Below are 18145 nucleotides of genomic sequence, written 5' to 3'. Positions count from 1 at the left end.
AATATTTGCTCATGTCATCATCTGAGGCTGATGGTCAACAAAGAAAATCCAAAAGGTAGACCCCTTTTTTTCACGCAGTGGAAACCTTCCTAAAGGTACCCATAGGGGGGAAACTAGGTTATGTGGGATTCTTACCCACTAAAACCACAGCGATGGCCGTCCTTTGCACGGATCGTAGAGGCTGCGGGATCGTGATGATATAACGCAACCGCGGCCTCTCCCGTGCTTTGCTCCACTCGTGGTTCGGCGGAGCTCTCATTAGGGGGCGAATCTCGACCCCCCCCCCCCCGCACTCCTCGCTAATGCGTACGACAGCGCGAAACCATCCCGGCTGCCGTCCTCCACAGGGCCGTCTAAAATAGGACATGCGAGGCCCCCACCTCATGCATCCACGGCCCCATGGTTACGCCCTGGTTGACTGGATGAGCCATTAAGATCAATGGAGAGAGATAAATAATAATAAAATATAAAAAATAAACTAAAAAAACTAGAACCCGAATATTCGAAATATTTTTAAAATCGCTCCTAACGATTTATCATTTGTCATAAATAATTATTTCCATTGATATTTCTAGACGTAACTTTTTAGTACTTCATGCTTGGCGCAATGTGGATTCGTGTATACATTAATTAAATTATTTTTCAATTATTCATTCTTAAAAAATATATATTAGAAGTTGTTTTCAAAATAAATATTATAATACCCCCTCTTTTTTTAATTCTGTCAGTCAATTATAGAGAATGGAGCGCCAGCATGGTGACAGACGCGATCTTCAAAGCTGCAATGTATCTTATGGCATTATACATTATTATAAAAAAACGTAAATAATAAAATAAATTAAAACTATAATAAATTTATCAATTTCAGACGTAATATATAACATTTAAATATTAAATACTAATTTAAATAATTATTAAAATATTACTAAAATATTAATATTAAAACCATAGATATGGTTTTAATATTATTAAAGCAATTTGCTTAATACATTTGGTTTAGTAATTACTTAATTTGAAATGAAAAGAACAAGGCATTACAATATTAAATTTTACGCCAAGCTGACGACTCCTTTGTCTAGTAACTTAATATAAAATAAATAATAATAACTTTTTTTTAAATAAAAAATATCGTAATGATTAATGTGAAACCAAAATACTTATCGACTTCAAACTCACCTTCCGTACCACGAATATCGAAAAGCCTTAAAATACTCTTTATATGGCTGCAAATTTTGTATTCACTTGATTTCGGATTTATTCATTATAAATCTACATGCCATAAATGTATTATTAAAATAATTTTAGCGATTCAAGCTGTTTTTATAGGGATTGTTTGTATTATATTAGTGGCTAGATATGAATCGAAACCAATCTTTGTCATATGGTATTCAAAATATGTCTTTGAAAATTATTTTTACATTGCAATATTATTAGTAATGCAAGAACAAAAAACGTTCCGTAAATTTCTGGAGCATTTACTTTGGATAGACACAAGAATAAACGCAGCTAATTTCTCTAGCCATTTAGATGTTAAAATATTGATATATTGTGTTGGGTCATTTTTATATAGAATTATTTTAACAACCATTTATTGTATCTGTATTGGTGGATGCTACGAATCTATTTATATGCAAATGACCTTTACAATATCTTTAATATGTATCGATATACCTATTGTCGTTTATTATTTCATTTTCTATGCTACCAATATGAGACTGATAACTCTCAGAAAATACATAAACAATAAAAGTGTCAATCTGAAAGAAACGCAAGTATTATATAAATCAATGATTGATTCGGTTGAAAATATAAAAAACGCGTTTGACCCTATTGTAAGTGAGCAATTTGGTATAACAATATTTTAGTATTTTTACATAAGTGTAATAAATAAGCTTAACTGAATATTTATTTTAGTTTATCATTGCATTATTGGCAAATATACCTGATTTGATGGTTTCAATATATGGAATGATAAGTGAAATAAAAGAAGGATCGGTAAGTCTTTTCAATATTCAAAAAATCTAATTAATATTGGTTTGGGGGGTGGTAGGGCTTCGTGCCAGCCAGTCTTGGTAAGTACCACCCACTCATCAGATATTCTAACGCCGAACAGCAATACTTGGTATTATTGTGTTGAAGTGTGAGTGAGCCGGTAACCTTCTATCATGGAAGAAGTTGCACAATATTCTTACCATATTGTCAGATGTTATCAGGTTTTTACTCACCCATGGATGCTTAAATAACTTTTGAGATCTGATATTGATATATTTTCGTTACAGGAAAACGCATTGCAGTTCACGTCTGAATGTATCCTAATTATTATATTAATAGCTAAAATGTTTGCGCCAGCTATATCAGCGGGTTCATTATCAACTGAGGTTTATAAAATAAAAGTGATTTTACATGATAAGTTGCTGGTAGAGCAAGGTTTGTAAGCATTATGAAATAATTATTTCTAGCTTTTTGCGTCTGGATAAATGTCAGTGCACCTCGCTATAATTTTTCATTCCTTGCACATTCCATTGCATTCATTAATTCATTACAGCTTCATTCATTGTTTTTTCGTTTTTCTTCTCACCTTATACCCATGAACAGCAATTCTTAGATATGTCATTAATCAGCGCTCTTACTTTTGTTATCACAAAAATAGATATGTAACATCTCCACAGTTAATCCTAATCTTAATTATATGGTTTCAAACGCTTAGATATTCGTAATATTAATAGAATATCTACTAATAGGGGTGGTTTGAATAATATTCGTAACTCCCCACAGCGAAACACTGAACATGTCTTGGTTGACATGCCTTGAAACATATTAACTATACTATAAATTTATATTTTTGGAATGTGAATCAATTTTTTATTGTTTATTTTTTCATTTACAAATAATTCAAAGCTTATATACATTTTCTTTTCAGATGAAAATAAAAAACAAGATATAAAAAGATTCCTTAATTACATAGAAGTACGCCCATTTAGGTTTAATGTTCTCAAAATCATTACCTTGGATGCGACCTTTCCCGTTGTGATACTTAATCTCTGCATCACATATTTAATAGTAACTTTACAACTTACTCATTTATACTAAAACCAGTTTTAAGTACAACTTTATGTATAAATAAATAAATTTCATTATTAAATCAGATATATTTTTTTTTCTGTATAAGCTTAATATAATTCATTTTGTATTTACAATTGTTCTCCGCAACCAACAATACAGCTAAAAAAATAAAAATTAGACTGTAGTCATATCATATCCTCAACCGACAATTATTTTTTTCACGCAGTGGAAACCTTCAGAAAGGTACCCAGGCCCCATGGGGGGGAACTGGGTTATGTGGGATTCTTACCCACTTAAACCACTACGATGGCCGTCCTCGGCACGGATCGGAAAGGCTGTGGGATCGTGTTGATATAACACACCCGCGGCCCCTCCCGTGCTGTGCTTCGCTCGTGGCTCGGCGGAGCTCTCCTCAGGGTGTCCTCAACCGTCCAATGCTAATGGTGGCAAGTGGCTGTTTAAACTGACCAATGATCATAATTGTATAGTTTACCGGCTTCATAATATTTAATGTATTTTATGTGTATTAATGTTGATTGTGTTGATAAGGTTTTGATTAGATTAAATATCGCAAATCTTAAAAACCATATACGAAAGCCTGCACCTGCACCTTGCAAAAAAGTGTCCACATACCTTGAAAAACAAAATTTTAATTTTAACAAATATTATGTACATTTTTGACAAATTGTAATTTAACAGTATTTGTATTCTTAATATGTTATGCCTCATTAGTATACATTCTACAATATTGATAGTAAATTTCCTTGTCAACTTATCCAATCCTAATCCAAGTTTTTAAATGGAACGCCATAAACCTTTTTTTTATTTATCCCAGGAAAGACACATTACGCGTTTTCCTCACGGGACTCGCCAAGGTCCAAGGTGCCAAATGCGCTCTGAGTATCGGAATATCCACTAAAAAGCAGCAGTACCTTTTCCGTCTTAACGAGGAGCGCCACGGGATCGCTTGCGAATGCTACCATGACGCTCCGACAGACGGCCTGCCTATGTCTAGAGAGTGAAGGCCCTCCATTTCCGATCAGCACTCCTCGCTTCCGAGCATCACGTTGATGATTCTCGGCAAGGAGAGGTCTCCAACGACAGTCGTCACCAGGAAATACCTCTGGGGCCCCCACGCGGCACACTCCGTCAGGGTGTGACGCGCCGTGTCATATGGCGCACCACACCGTGGCAAGAGGGTAACACCTTCCGCAGCGCTATCTCGTGGTACTTATCGAAGCGGCCGTAAGTGTCCGGTAAGCACCTGCCTCAACCTGAACGATCATGCGTTCGTATTCCTATTCAATAATTAAAACCAATAGTGTTCATAAAAAAATTAAAAATTGTATATACAAGTCATTCAAGATATGATACAAATTATCCAAATAGGTTTGTACATCAATTGCTGGCACTTAATATACTACAGCAATTGGATTTTTTGATTACTAATATGAGAGAAAACTACCATTAATATTATTTGTTTTACAACACACTCACGTGTCGTTAGTTTTGTTACGTTAAAATAAAAATAATAATAAAATATATATGAATGAGTCAAATATTTAATTGTCACATTACAGCTAACACAATATAAATATATTAAAACTAGCATTGAATTAACTTATACGTATATTAATTGTTATTTAACAAGATTTCAGAATAGCACAATAACAGAATAGATTGATCTATTTATAGGGATAATAATCTAGTATAATATATTGCAATATTTTGTTAACATTTAATATTAGTGTGTAAAATTTCTCAAAATTTCGTTGGGGATGCCTGTAGGTGGTACGTCAACCTACTATAATTAGTTAAAATAACAGAAAGACTTGAAAATTCTGTGAAGATTTGATACTTAAAGAAAAGGACTAAATGATGACGAATTAACTTTGCGTTGTTCTGAAATTTGTAGTTTAAGTATATTTTTACCTTAAGCGTTAATACAATGTTTGTTATAAATATGTTGTAAAGTATGTAAATAATTGTGAGTTTATAAATTAAATTAAAGAAAGACACGGCCGATTGCTCTATCTAGATTCAATAAAAAAGGAAGTCCTAATGCTGTTGCCTTCGAAACAAATGAAGCCTAATAAAATCTTAATCTATTTGTATTCCTATAATTTGAGTGTTACCATACCAGCGAACAATAACATCTCCTTCTGGATATCTTTTACAAAATGTATTACGACTAAAATTCAATAATTTCGATTCAATAATAGCTATACTTGCCTTTGCCATCTCTCCCTCTTCTCTCTCTCTCTCTCTCTCTCTCCCACATCCATTAACTTTAAATTTGGCAAAAAAATGAGATGAGTTTGTGCAGTCGGTAATTCTTTAAGTTGTTTCTATATTATCGCTGGATATTCTATATCAATTTTGATTATACTGTCATGCTCTATTGTAAAATACTTTAGATTTAATTAATAAAACCAGTCGATTTTTTACAATCTTAAAACTAAAAATTCTATTCGTGACTTTTTTAATAAAACAAGTACAAAAACAGTGTCGCAACAATATATTTCAAAAAGTTATGTGCATTTAATGAAAATAGCCTTATAAAACGAATTCCAGCTACACAATGTCAGTGCAATTATTTTGGGGCAAGGTGTCTTTAATAGGGCTTTGCATAAATTAAATTATTATTAAAAGAGCTTTTTGCGGGATTATTTTGATAACAAAGCTGCGTGAAGTTAGTAGACTTTGGATTTTTGCAAGATACTTAGAATAAACTGTATTAATCGATAAATATAGTTAAATAAGTTCAAAAGCGGAATTACTTAACAGCTCCTCTAGGTAGAGTGCGCTTTAGACATGGGACATTCTAGATACATCATGATACTAGGTGTCGCAGTGACTGTTACTTCAATATACCAGTGACAAATACGTGCGACAAAATACATGAAATAAAAGTATGTTATTATATTTATTTAAAATTCTTTATCGAACTAATTATTGCAATTGGTACATAAAACGGATTTAATGCATGCAATTTAATGAAATTTTACACAAAATCGTTAATATTTATTTCAAATTTATTTTTACTACCAATCAAAAACTGTTAACAAAATTCGCGTATATTATAATAATACCTTTAGAACATTAAACTGTATCTCTTTCATAATTATTCAATACGTGTATATGTAACAAAGAAAAACACATTTTATTTTTTCAAGGACGGTAACAATGACTGACGTTACTTGTGAGTACGGTCACAGATAAAATATATCTCTATTGTGTAATGTTTAATGTTTCTGATATTTTATACGTATTTATTTTGATGCTAGTATAAATACAAGTATGAATAAAATCTTGTTGCTATTTTTTATCTAGTATTTTTTTTTATCTGTGACGATAAATACGAATCAACTAATGCTCATTCCAACCCGGAACTTACGTGACATTTTCTTATTGTGACGAATCATAAGTCTTAAAAGGATACTCGAATTAAGTATTTTCAAATTTAAATATCTATTTGATATAATATGAGTTTGTTCCCGGTTTTAGAATAAATGAGTCAATTGTAAAATGACGATTAAATACGTGATGCAGAGATTTAGTATCACGATGGGTAACTTTGCATCCAAGGGAATAATTTTAAGTACATTAAACTTAAACGGACGGAGGTCTATGTAACTGATGAATTTTTCTATTTCTCGTGTCACATTTTCATCTGAAAATATAAGGGATTAATAATTATGGATCATCATCTTTATATAAATGCTGAATATGTAATATTAGTTACATCATGTATACAAAACATTTTCAATTTTCCAAAGATAAAGTATTAAGAATTATATTGCAATAAATATATTTCGATTCTTCTTTTAAATATCGTTATTACAATTAATAGTTAGTAAATTTTAACAAACCTTCTTCTATAAATAACATCTCATGCAAAATAATTTTTATTCTATAAGTCTCAGTTGATAAAGAAGCCGCTGCGATTGCTGGCGCACAAATTTTAGTGATTGATGTTATAATTGAGATCGTTTCAGTCGTCCAATGCTGAGTATTTATCTGTAAAGTATTTTTTATAGGTTGGCGGACGAGCATATGGGCCACCTGATGGTAAGTGGTCACCAACGCCCATAGACATTGGCATTGTAAGAAATGTTAATCATCGCTTACATCGCCCATGCGCCACCAACCTTGGAAACTAAGATGTTATGTGCCTGTAATTACACTGGCCCACTCACCCTTCAAAGCGGAATACAACAATAACAAGTAGTAGAATATTTGATGAGTGGGTGGTACCTACCCAGACGGGCTTGCACAAAGCCCTAACACCGGTCACCAGTTACTTATACGGTAAAGTTTGATTTCAATCTTATAGAGATGGACTAATGCAGGAAGTCTGAACGTTTTAGATGTACCACGCACTCACCAGTTATTTGACAAACAAACAACAGTATAACATTTGTATTTCATAATATTCTCTGTACACTATAACGTGTATATGGAATATATTCTAAAATAATTTTGTTGGTTGAAAATTAATCATGTAAGAAATGGTTTCTGCATGTCTTTGCTAATAATAAAAACAATCATTTGCGTATTTATTGGTCTCCTTTTTTATTTTTTTATATTAATGCGGTTATTATATAAATAATTTGTGTGCGAAGCATATGTCAAAGTTTTATTCGAAATCATTCGTTTTCACTCTTCGTCTTTCCTTATAAAGTACTTAGTAAATATTGTTTTGTTAATTCGTTACATAATTAAAGCTTAATCTTAAGATAAGATACGCTTCGTCTGTCGATTATATTATCTCGATTGCGTATAATCAATGTATTTATAATGATTAGAATTTGACTACCTCCTTGGTTTAGTGGCGAGAATATGAGTTCAAACCCCAAGTCGATATAAAGTTAATGGGTTTTTCTTTTGAAAATTTCTCACTAGCATTCCGAAGTCTGGAAATGGGAAGTGCCTTACTCTCGTGCTTCAGTCCCATCGTATTATGATTGTAAAGGAATCGATCAGGAGGGTCATCAATTATTAGAATGTTATATTGAAAATCACCCATTGAATGTTGCTTAAATTGAAGTACGCAATATTTGGGTATGATGTAAGTTTTCTGTTTTCTACGTTAACACTGTTCAACATTTATTTATATTCATTCGATACTATATTATTTATTAAAAAATACTCACCCATCCCTCTTTTAGTCCTTTTATGATACGATAAATTGCCATCATCACTCCAGGTGCACTTGCCAATAATGTTACTATGAACTAAAAATATGTAACCGTTAACTATGCATATAAGTCTAAATTTATTAAAAATTACTTAACCAACGTTGCTCTTACTTACAATTGGTTCAAAATACTTTTTTATATTTTCTACCAAATCAATTAATGTTTTATACAATAATTGCGTTTCTTTCGGTTTGATTTTTTTATTGCTTATACGTTTTCTTAGAGCTACCAATTGAGTATATGCAGCATAAAAAACGAAAAAAAATATTATAGAAGGCATGTCATGCCATGTAAATGTTATCAGGAGCGTCGCTGGTATGAATATATTGTGTGTGCATACGTTGAAATACATACAGCAGGTAAGAAAAAAACTTAGTCTATATATGAATGATCCTAAACAGCCTATCAGTATTTTACCTTCTAGACGGTAAAAAGAATTGTTCGCGTTTAATTCTGAATCTATCCGTAATAAATTTTCTAAAAATTTACGAAACGTATTTTGTTCAGGTGTAATCAATAATATGAAAATAAACATATAATTCTCAGTGAAATGCTTTAAAAACCATATAACTTCCCATTGGCTATTGCTATCCTTTATCAGTATAAGAACAAGTATTCTTACAAAAAGAGGTGCTATAACTAAAATTGTTTTAACAATAAATTTAATACGCTTAGATTTATATTTTACAAATCCGAAATCACATAGACACACAATTTGAAGCAATATGAAGAATATTTGAAGGCTTTTCGATATTGGTGAAATGGACAGTGAGTTTGAAATCGTTAAGTGATTTGGTTTCACATTAATCATAATGATATATTTTAATTCAAATTAAATTATTATTTTATTATGATATTTAAAAATGTAACTGGCGTCAGCTTATTGTGAAATAAGTAATATTAATGCTACTTTAAATCCATTTTAATAATCACGGAATCAAATGTATCACACAAATTGCTTTAATATACGTATACAAAGCCATTTAGTATTACTTTGTAAGCCACACTAATACGAATTTTGTATTCGCTTGATTTCCGATTTATTAAATATAAAACTGCGTGTCATATAGATATATATAATTAAATCATTTTTAACTTTCTCATTTCTCTTCTATTTATAACTTATAATAATGATCAATTGTACGTCAGATGGTGTGTAGTATATTTAATTGAAAAATATGTACAAATTTTCGCATTACTGAAAACGCTTGGACTATACTAATAGGTTTGTTAATAATTTACTAATTATTTCTAGGAAAATATACTGTGTACTGACTCAAAGTTAAATACATGCAATTCTTCTTACTATTTAGTAAGCGTGGTGGATATCTCATAAATAATATTTCAGTTGCTCAGTTTTGATTCCTTTGTTCTATTTTTGTGTGTAAATTATACGTTTACTTTATTGTTGTATAGTTATTTTGATTTATCTCTATTTAAAAACCTATTTCTGTCTTGATTTCTAATAATATTATGATACTTGGAATTTATCACATTATAAAATAACTGAACAACGGCTGATTAAGTTTTTTTTAATACAAAACCACATAGTCACTCTTTTGGTGTACATATTCTATTCTATCCTAGTCAGTAAAAAAAACGCTAAAGCGCCATTTTGGCCAAAATGAGATATATGTACAATTCATTGTACATATTTAATTGGATGCGGTTTTTTGCGTCAATCGATGCAGGTTTCAATCCAATCAGAGCCTATCATTGACTTCATCAAGAAAATATCAAGACAGTTCCTTGAAATGTACTCTTAACCCAGCCCTGGATTTATGCCTACGCCTACAAGGCACCGGCCCAATTAAGCTAATGAAAATCGAGTGCTGCTTGCCTGGGCTTAAACTTGGAATCATCGGTTGATATTCATGTTTTCTAACTACTGGAGCATTACTACTCTTTATTTAAAGTATTATAGTTTATTCTTAATATCCTGTAAAAATCCAACGTATACTAACTCCACGCCCATTTTATTGTCGACATAATATGTAATATATAAATCTGTAAATGTACGCCTCCGTATGAATGGTCTTATACATATATTTATAGGTTTGAAGAGTGAGGGAGCCAGTATAATGTCTTAGTTCCCAAGGTTGGTGGCGCTTTGGCGATGTAAGCAGTGGTTAACATTTCTTACAATGTCAATGTCTATGGCCGTCGATGATCACTTAGCATCTGGTGGCCTATATGCTCGTCCGCCTACCTATACTATAAAAAAAAACCACAAACTATTCTTCTAATATTAAGGTGTAATACATTTAGCAAGTCACAGTTAATAACGTCATCAGAAGATCGTCTGAGACTCAGACTCGGCCTAGTTTAGGCGCTGGTGTGGGCACTGCCTGAGTCTGAGATAAATACTTGTAATATATCCATAAGTTAAGGGCACTAAATGTATTTTTTATTTTTATTTGGTGTGCAATAAAGTATATATATATATATACTTGTGTATATAGTAAAGATACCAACACCTTGCCCCAAAATAAATGCACTGAGTTTTTGTAAACGGAATTCGTTATAAGGTTATCTACACTTTCCGTGTTTGTGGAACCAAATATATTTGTAATTTTTCTTATAAATACTAACACAAAAACAGAACAAGAACAAACACTGAGCCCTATGGAACAGTAATTTTATTATAGATAGTCCATATCACTTCGCTATACTCTGTGATTGTGTGATTAAAATAAAACATGCATTACATTAATTTCAATATACATACATGTAAATATATCTTGCTTGGTTCACGACATATTTGAATAATGAAGATACCAATTATCTTTTGGCCCGTATTACAGAACGACACTCAGTCGTGAATCTAGTTTTAAAACTAATTTTAAGTATAGCTTTTATTTTAGAACGACTCTTAAAACGAGATTCATTAATCAGCTGAGTAGTTTCTAATTTTTGAACCATATTTGACATCAGATCATGACTCAAGAAACGATTTGATCAGAGTTTACGTAAAAGCTGTCAATAGCACTCTTGAGAACAGATTGCATAAAGTGACTCGTTAATGTCACTCTAAAATTAATATTTTCGTAGATATCCAATATTATGACTTTTGTTTAGATAGAACAGAAGTAGATATCCCGCTAAAATATTTGCGAGACGCTTATTTTTTTTTTTTATAGAATAGGAAGGCGGACGAGCATATGGGCCACCTGATGGTAAGTGGTCACCAACGCTCTTAGACATTGGCATTGTAAGAAATGTCAACCATCGCTTACATATCCAATGCACCACCAACCTAGGGAACTAAGATTTTATGTCCCTTGTGCCTGTAATTACACTGGCTCACTCACCCTTCAAACCGGAACACAACAATATCAAGTATTGCTGTTTTGCGGTAGAATATCTGATGAGTGGGTGGTACCTACCCAGACGAGCTTGCACAAAGCCCTACCACCAGTAAAGACGCAGTATGCAATAGACGTAAGAATGTTTAAAGTGAGATATCGATTTTCGCAGGAAACGGTCAAAAATATAATTTTACAGCTGATTCTTGCCGACCTGCAAAAATTAAATAGACGCGGGCTAGCACTTGAACTGCAAATCTTGGTATGCCTTCTATTAATTTTGTCTATCTATTACGCTTACATGGCTAACTATTGACACGATTTTGATGAAATTTGGTATGAAGCAAGCTTGAAACCAAGGAAGTACATAGCCCTCTCCCAGACACGCAGGCGAAAACTAGTACAATATATATACATATAATACCCATATAACAAGAGAAATAATCCTAAAACCAAGTGTACGGAAACCATGAAGTATCCAATTATATTTGTATATAATATTATTTTATATTTTATTAATAACAATAAAGAGTACCTTAATTTAAATTTTCCTTGCAGAGTAAACCTTGATTAATAATTATGTAGGCAATAAAACTATTTTTTACTATAAAATGTGTTTAATTTTACCAAACAAATCAAAAATTACAAATACTTAAAAAAAATAAGTGCTGATTGCATGACTGGGCAGAAATATCAAAGATTATTTTTTTCTCCTACTGAAAATACCAATATAAAAATTCACAGGTCTTTTTATGGTGACTCTGCACTGGATTCGGCCTCCTTTAGCTTCTCTTTTAAAATTTGTATTGCTAGTTACGTTGCCTATTATAAATTAAGTGTAATAATTGGAATGTTTTTCATTTCATAAAGCCCACAAGTGTTAACACTAGTTTCTTGCATGTGCTTTAATATAATTACATAAATCTGATCAGCAAAACATATCATATTAATTTAATTTTTAACTTCTGTGTAGGAACCCAAATGCGTGTTTAAGTTTTCAAGGACTTACATCTAGACTTATGAGAAAAATACAACATATTAATTATTTATTTCGTTAGTAATATCTTTTTTTTCACTTCACGGCATTTTATATCACTAAATAACACGAATAAAATTCAATTGTAACTCGAACTTCGTGAACTTTTGAATAAACAAGAAAATGTTGACTTTTGACGAGTATGACATTAGACACTCCTATTTTTTTTTATTTTTTTTTATATTCGCCGGGAGGGCAAATGACTCTAGTCCAGCTGATGGTAAGTGGTAGTAGAGTCCAAACGCGACGACGGCCTGTACAGACGGAAAAAACGTTCTGCACTAGCCGCCTTCGCCTTGCCGGCCCGCAAGATTCACGCCACGTTTGAAGGAACCCGGGTTGTAAGAGGAGGGGAACACGTGAGCTGGTAAGGAATTCCATTTTTTAGAAGTGCGATAAAGAAAGGAGTTGCCAAATTTCTTTGTTCGCGATGGAATTGATGTCACAGTTAGGCGGTGACATCAAGAACCAGCTCGCGTGGACTTAAGAAGGAAGGGGGAAGCAGGAATTAGAGAGAATAATTCCTCAGAGCACTCGCTGTGATACAGTCGATAGAAAGCGCTCAGTGCTGCTATCTCACGACGCAATTGAAAAGGTTCAAGGGTGTTTGTGACCTTTACGTCGCCAATAATGCGTACGGCACGTCGCTGCAACCGGTCCAAGGCCTCAAGTAGGTACTTAGGGTAATATATTTACCTTTAGGGTAATATTAGATTGCGGTATTATATATTATATCATAATGTAATAAGCTTTTCTTAATTTTTTGGACATATTCTTGTTAATTACCTTAACTATATTGTTATTTATATTTTTAATTTCTATTTTGAACAAGGAAATTTCATCATTTTTAACTAGATCTTGTGAGAAACGGAGTAAATTTGAAAATATTAAAAAAAATGGTAAATGAGAACGGACTTCAATCAAAGACAATTTAAGTAGATATCAATTCTATACTTGAGTCTAGTTTCAACTGAGTAATATTTAAAACTCGTTTTAAAATAAGATTCCCGCTTGAGTTTTGATCTGTACCTAAAACTAGTTTTGGATGATTAGTTTAAACGCTACTTGAGTCACTTTCTGAAATACGGGCCTAGTTAAGAAATTATTGAAAAGACATTTAGGTCAGGAACAATTCCGTCGCTTACTCTGTCTCCCCTATGCAGAGCAAAAGTGACCACGATGTTACACACCCCCAGAGCCGCCCATGTGCAGGCCTCAGACAAAGCCCGGATTGCATCAAACCGGACCTCTCTACCTTGACCCATCGCCACAGGACTTTATTGATATCGGAGTCCATATATACGAAAGCAGTCAGTTACGCGGGAGCTTTTTCAGTACACAACGCAGGCGCATAACCCAGGTGCAGACCCTCGTCTTCCCCTTCTTTGATCCAGTGGAACGGGAAATCGCTACGACTGGAGGAAGGATCCGACGATGTGTCGGGCCGACAGTTACTGTGCGCCTTCTACTGTCGCCCTAGGCCGTCCACCTTGCCTAGCTACCTCGCCAATTCTGTCAAGCCCGATTGCATATCTGCTTTGGGTTGCCTTCCCCGCCGAGATAGACTTTATGTATTAAGCGGGAAGGATCCGCTTGTAGATCCACCATTCTGGCAAACCCCCCTCAACCAGGTTCAGCCCGCGAGCCAACGCGGTTACCAGGGTGTGGCCGCTGCATGCACTACAGCTTCTTGGAGCACTAGACCAACGAGGCAGTTATAGAGGATACTACATGTATCAGATTGGTAGCTAAGAAAATGTATAAGCAATAAAAAATAAATTCGAAGCAAACACAATTACTGTATAATTTTTTAATTGATTCGATTATACAATAAAACTTTTGATCTTATGGTAAGTATATATTAAGTAAAAAGAGTTACCATCACCGCGTGCGAGTCCGAATCTTACCCACGGGGAGCGCCAACAGATTTTTCATATCGAAATCAACTGGAGTCTGATTTAAAACTAAACCTTATTCAAATATAATTATATTTTTATTGCAAACTGGGACTTAGTTTGGGATCAGATGGCCGTTTGTGAATAATGTCCCAGGATATTATATTATATAAAATATACAACACAGCAATATTTAAAATAAATAAAATACATACTTAAGTTTATAATTCATCTCGTGCTTGACGGTGAAGGAAAACATCGTGAGGAAACCTGCATGTGTCTAATTTAATTGAAATTCTGTCACATGTGTATTCTACCAACCCGCACTGGAGCAGCGTGGTAGAATAAGCTCCAAACCTTCTCCTCAAAAGGGAGAGGAGGATTTAGCCCAGCAGTGGGACATTAACAGGCTGTTACTGTTACTGTTACATACTTAAGTCAATTATTTTTAATATCAACAGGGATTGTGATGGGATTGTAAATCACTCCCAGCGTTGAGAACTGGGCGTATAATTTAAAGCACAATTCTCAACCAAAACAAAAGTTTTAAGTGGGTTAAGGTTAATAATAAATAAATAAAAATATTAAAATCTATCACAAATTTAGTGTTTCGTTATGTGTACAAACCTTTCTCTTCAAGCAACTTATGTAAAATCAATTTTATTTTATAAATCTTGGTTGATAACAAAGCCGCTGCAATCGCTGGCGCAAATATTTTGATAAAAATTGAAAATATTTTAATAATTATAGCCAAATTAAAAAATATATTTATCTGTAAAAGCTATTGTAATCATTATTTAATATTAGTAAACATGTAAAGTAAAAAAATAACTTCCATCAGTGCATTTTTTTTATTGAATGTCACATAGTTCATATACTGCCAATTGGTCACCATCACCCTAAGACATTGGCATTATTAGAAACATTAACCATACCTTACATGCCAATGCGCCAACAATCTTAGGAACCAAGATGTTATGTCCCTTTTGTCTTACAGTTACAGTTCCGTTATAGTATTAGAGTTTTCGCTCGCAAACTTTGGGCGAGATCTCAGTACTCATTTTAGTACTAACACATTGCAGCAGATGAAAAAGTTTTTTTTTTTTATAGAATAGGAAGGCGGACGAGCTAATGGGCCACCTGATGGTAAGTGGTCACCAAACTCCCTTAGACATTGGCATTGTACAAAATGTTAACCATCGCTTACATCACCAATGCGCCACCAACCTTGGGAACTAAGATGTTATGTCCCTTGTGCCTGTAATTACACTGGCTCACTCACCCTTCAAACCGGAACACAACAATACCAAGTACTGCTGTTTTGCGGTAGAATATCTGATGAGTGGGTGGTACCTACCCAGACGACCTTGCGCAAAGCTTTACCACCAGTAAAACTCTCCTCAAACTCCCCTACGAGATAATTTACTTAATAACATGAATGTGTAATCGTATATATAACTTAAAAATATTTAATACAATTCGTAAAAAAAACCTGTTAATTATAATTATCAAATGATCAATACTTTTTTAACATTTTATTATTGCAGTGTGGCAACACCATTTTACAAGAAAATCTCCGTTCTATACGCACCGAATTTTCTTTTGTGTATTGTATCATTTCATAAATTGCGAACATAACAATTGGTGAATTTACCATCAAAGCGACAATGAACTGAAAAGAAAAAGGGTTTTAAATTATTCAAATTAAAATATTATATTACCAAAAGTATTCGTACTTACGATAGGATCAAGTGCCGTTTTAATGTTTTCCACGGAATCAATTAAAGATTTATATAAATTTTGCGTTTCTTTCGGCTTAAATTTTTTTTCGCTTATGTAAATTCTTAGAGCTGTCAGTATGATATTTGTAGCGTAAAAAACAAATGAAAATATTACAAGCGGTATGTCCATATACGATAATGTTACGGGATACGTAAATAGCGTAATAATTTTATTTACACATACTTTGAAATAAAAACAATAAAATATTCCGCTTAGGGATTTGTATATCATTGTTGCTAAGCCATATATTACTATTTTAACATATAAATGGTTAGAGGACAAATTCATGTTTAGTTTTGAGTCGACCCACAGTAAATGTCCTAGAAATTTACGAAATGTTTTCCGTTCAGGCGTTATAAGTAATATAACAATATACATATAAGCCTCAGTATAATACATGAAATACCAGAAACAATAAACGAATTTGTTAGTTTCATAATAAATCAATGTAAGACAAATGATTACTACGACAAATGGTTTAATTGATAAAATTATTTTAATAATAAATTTATGAACCGTCGACTTATATTCGACAAACCCGAAATCCGTTGAATAAAGAATTTGAAGCAGTATCATGAACGTCCTAAGTAGTTTTGACATTGGTGGTATGTCTGGTTCAGTCTGGTATGAAGTCGGCAAGTATTTTGGTTTCACTTTAATCATTACGATATAATTGTTTTCATTATAACGTAAAAAATACAAGACGTCAGCTTGACGTAAAATAAATGATATAAATGAAGATTTTAGTAACCACGGAATGAAATTTATTTATACAAATTGCTTTAATAATATAAATAACTCATTGTTATTACTTTATAGCGTCGATTAAATATCAAACAAGCAGCTAAGTATATGAAACGACATACTGCATCAGTATGTCGTTTCATATACTCATATATATATATATTTTATATATATATATATATATATATATATATATATATATATATATATACAGATAGAAATCATATATATATTTATATTTATTTAAAAATAAAAATTGAGATGTACACCTCCTTAGCGCTTTATTTATTTCATGTCCTTCACCCGAAGGTTGTCTGGAAGAGATCGCTCTTTTAGCGATAAGACCGCCTTTTGTACAAAATAGTTTTCGTTTCTTTTGTGTTTGTGTTTAAAATGGTTCTGTAACTCTTTTGGTGTACAATAAAGCATATTCTATTCTATTCTATTCTATTCTATTTGTCTATCAATTTATATACATTTTGTTAATAATTATAAAACTTTTATAAAAACACATAAAAATGTATTAATGGTTGTAAGATTTTTTTTTTGTGTAGCGTTTATTTTCGCACAGTGGGGGAAAAGGTCGAATCGTATGACAACGAAATTATATATAATTGTATATAACAAAATATAATTTATATTTATATCCGTTGATCTTTGTTTAGAATAAATTATACTTTAAAAATTAAAAATAATTGAATTGGCGAATGAAAATTCTTTAATTTAGATATCTTAGATAAGCATGGTTTGGGCATGTGATGAGGAGAGATAATAAGCACGTAACTAGAATTGTGGTGTCTACTGGTGGTAGAGCTTTGTGCAAGCTTGTCTGGGTAGGTACCACCCACTCATCATCAGATATTCTACCGCAAAACAGCAATACTTGATATTGTTATGTTCCGGTTTGAAGGGTGAGTGAGCCAGTGTAATTACAGGCACAAGGAACATAAAATCTTAGGTCCCAAGGTTGGTGGCGCATTGGCTATGTAAGCGATGGTTGATATTTCTTACAATGCCAATGTCTAAGGGCGTTTGGTGACCACTTACCATCAGGTGGCCTATATGCTCGTCCGCCTTCCTATTCTATAAAAAAAAGAGTGATGAGTATAAATGTTGATG

Source organism: Nymphalis io, chromosome 20 (assembly GCF_905147045.1).
Source record: "Nymphalis io chromosome 20, ilAglIoxx1.1, whole genome shotgun sequence".
NCBI lineage: Eukaryota > Metazoa > Arthropoda > Insecta > Lepidoptera > Nymphalidae > Nymphalis > Nymphalis io.
Note: the sequence above shows the minus strand (reverse complement) of the source record.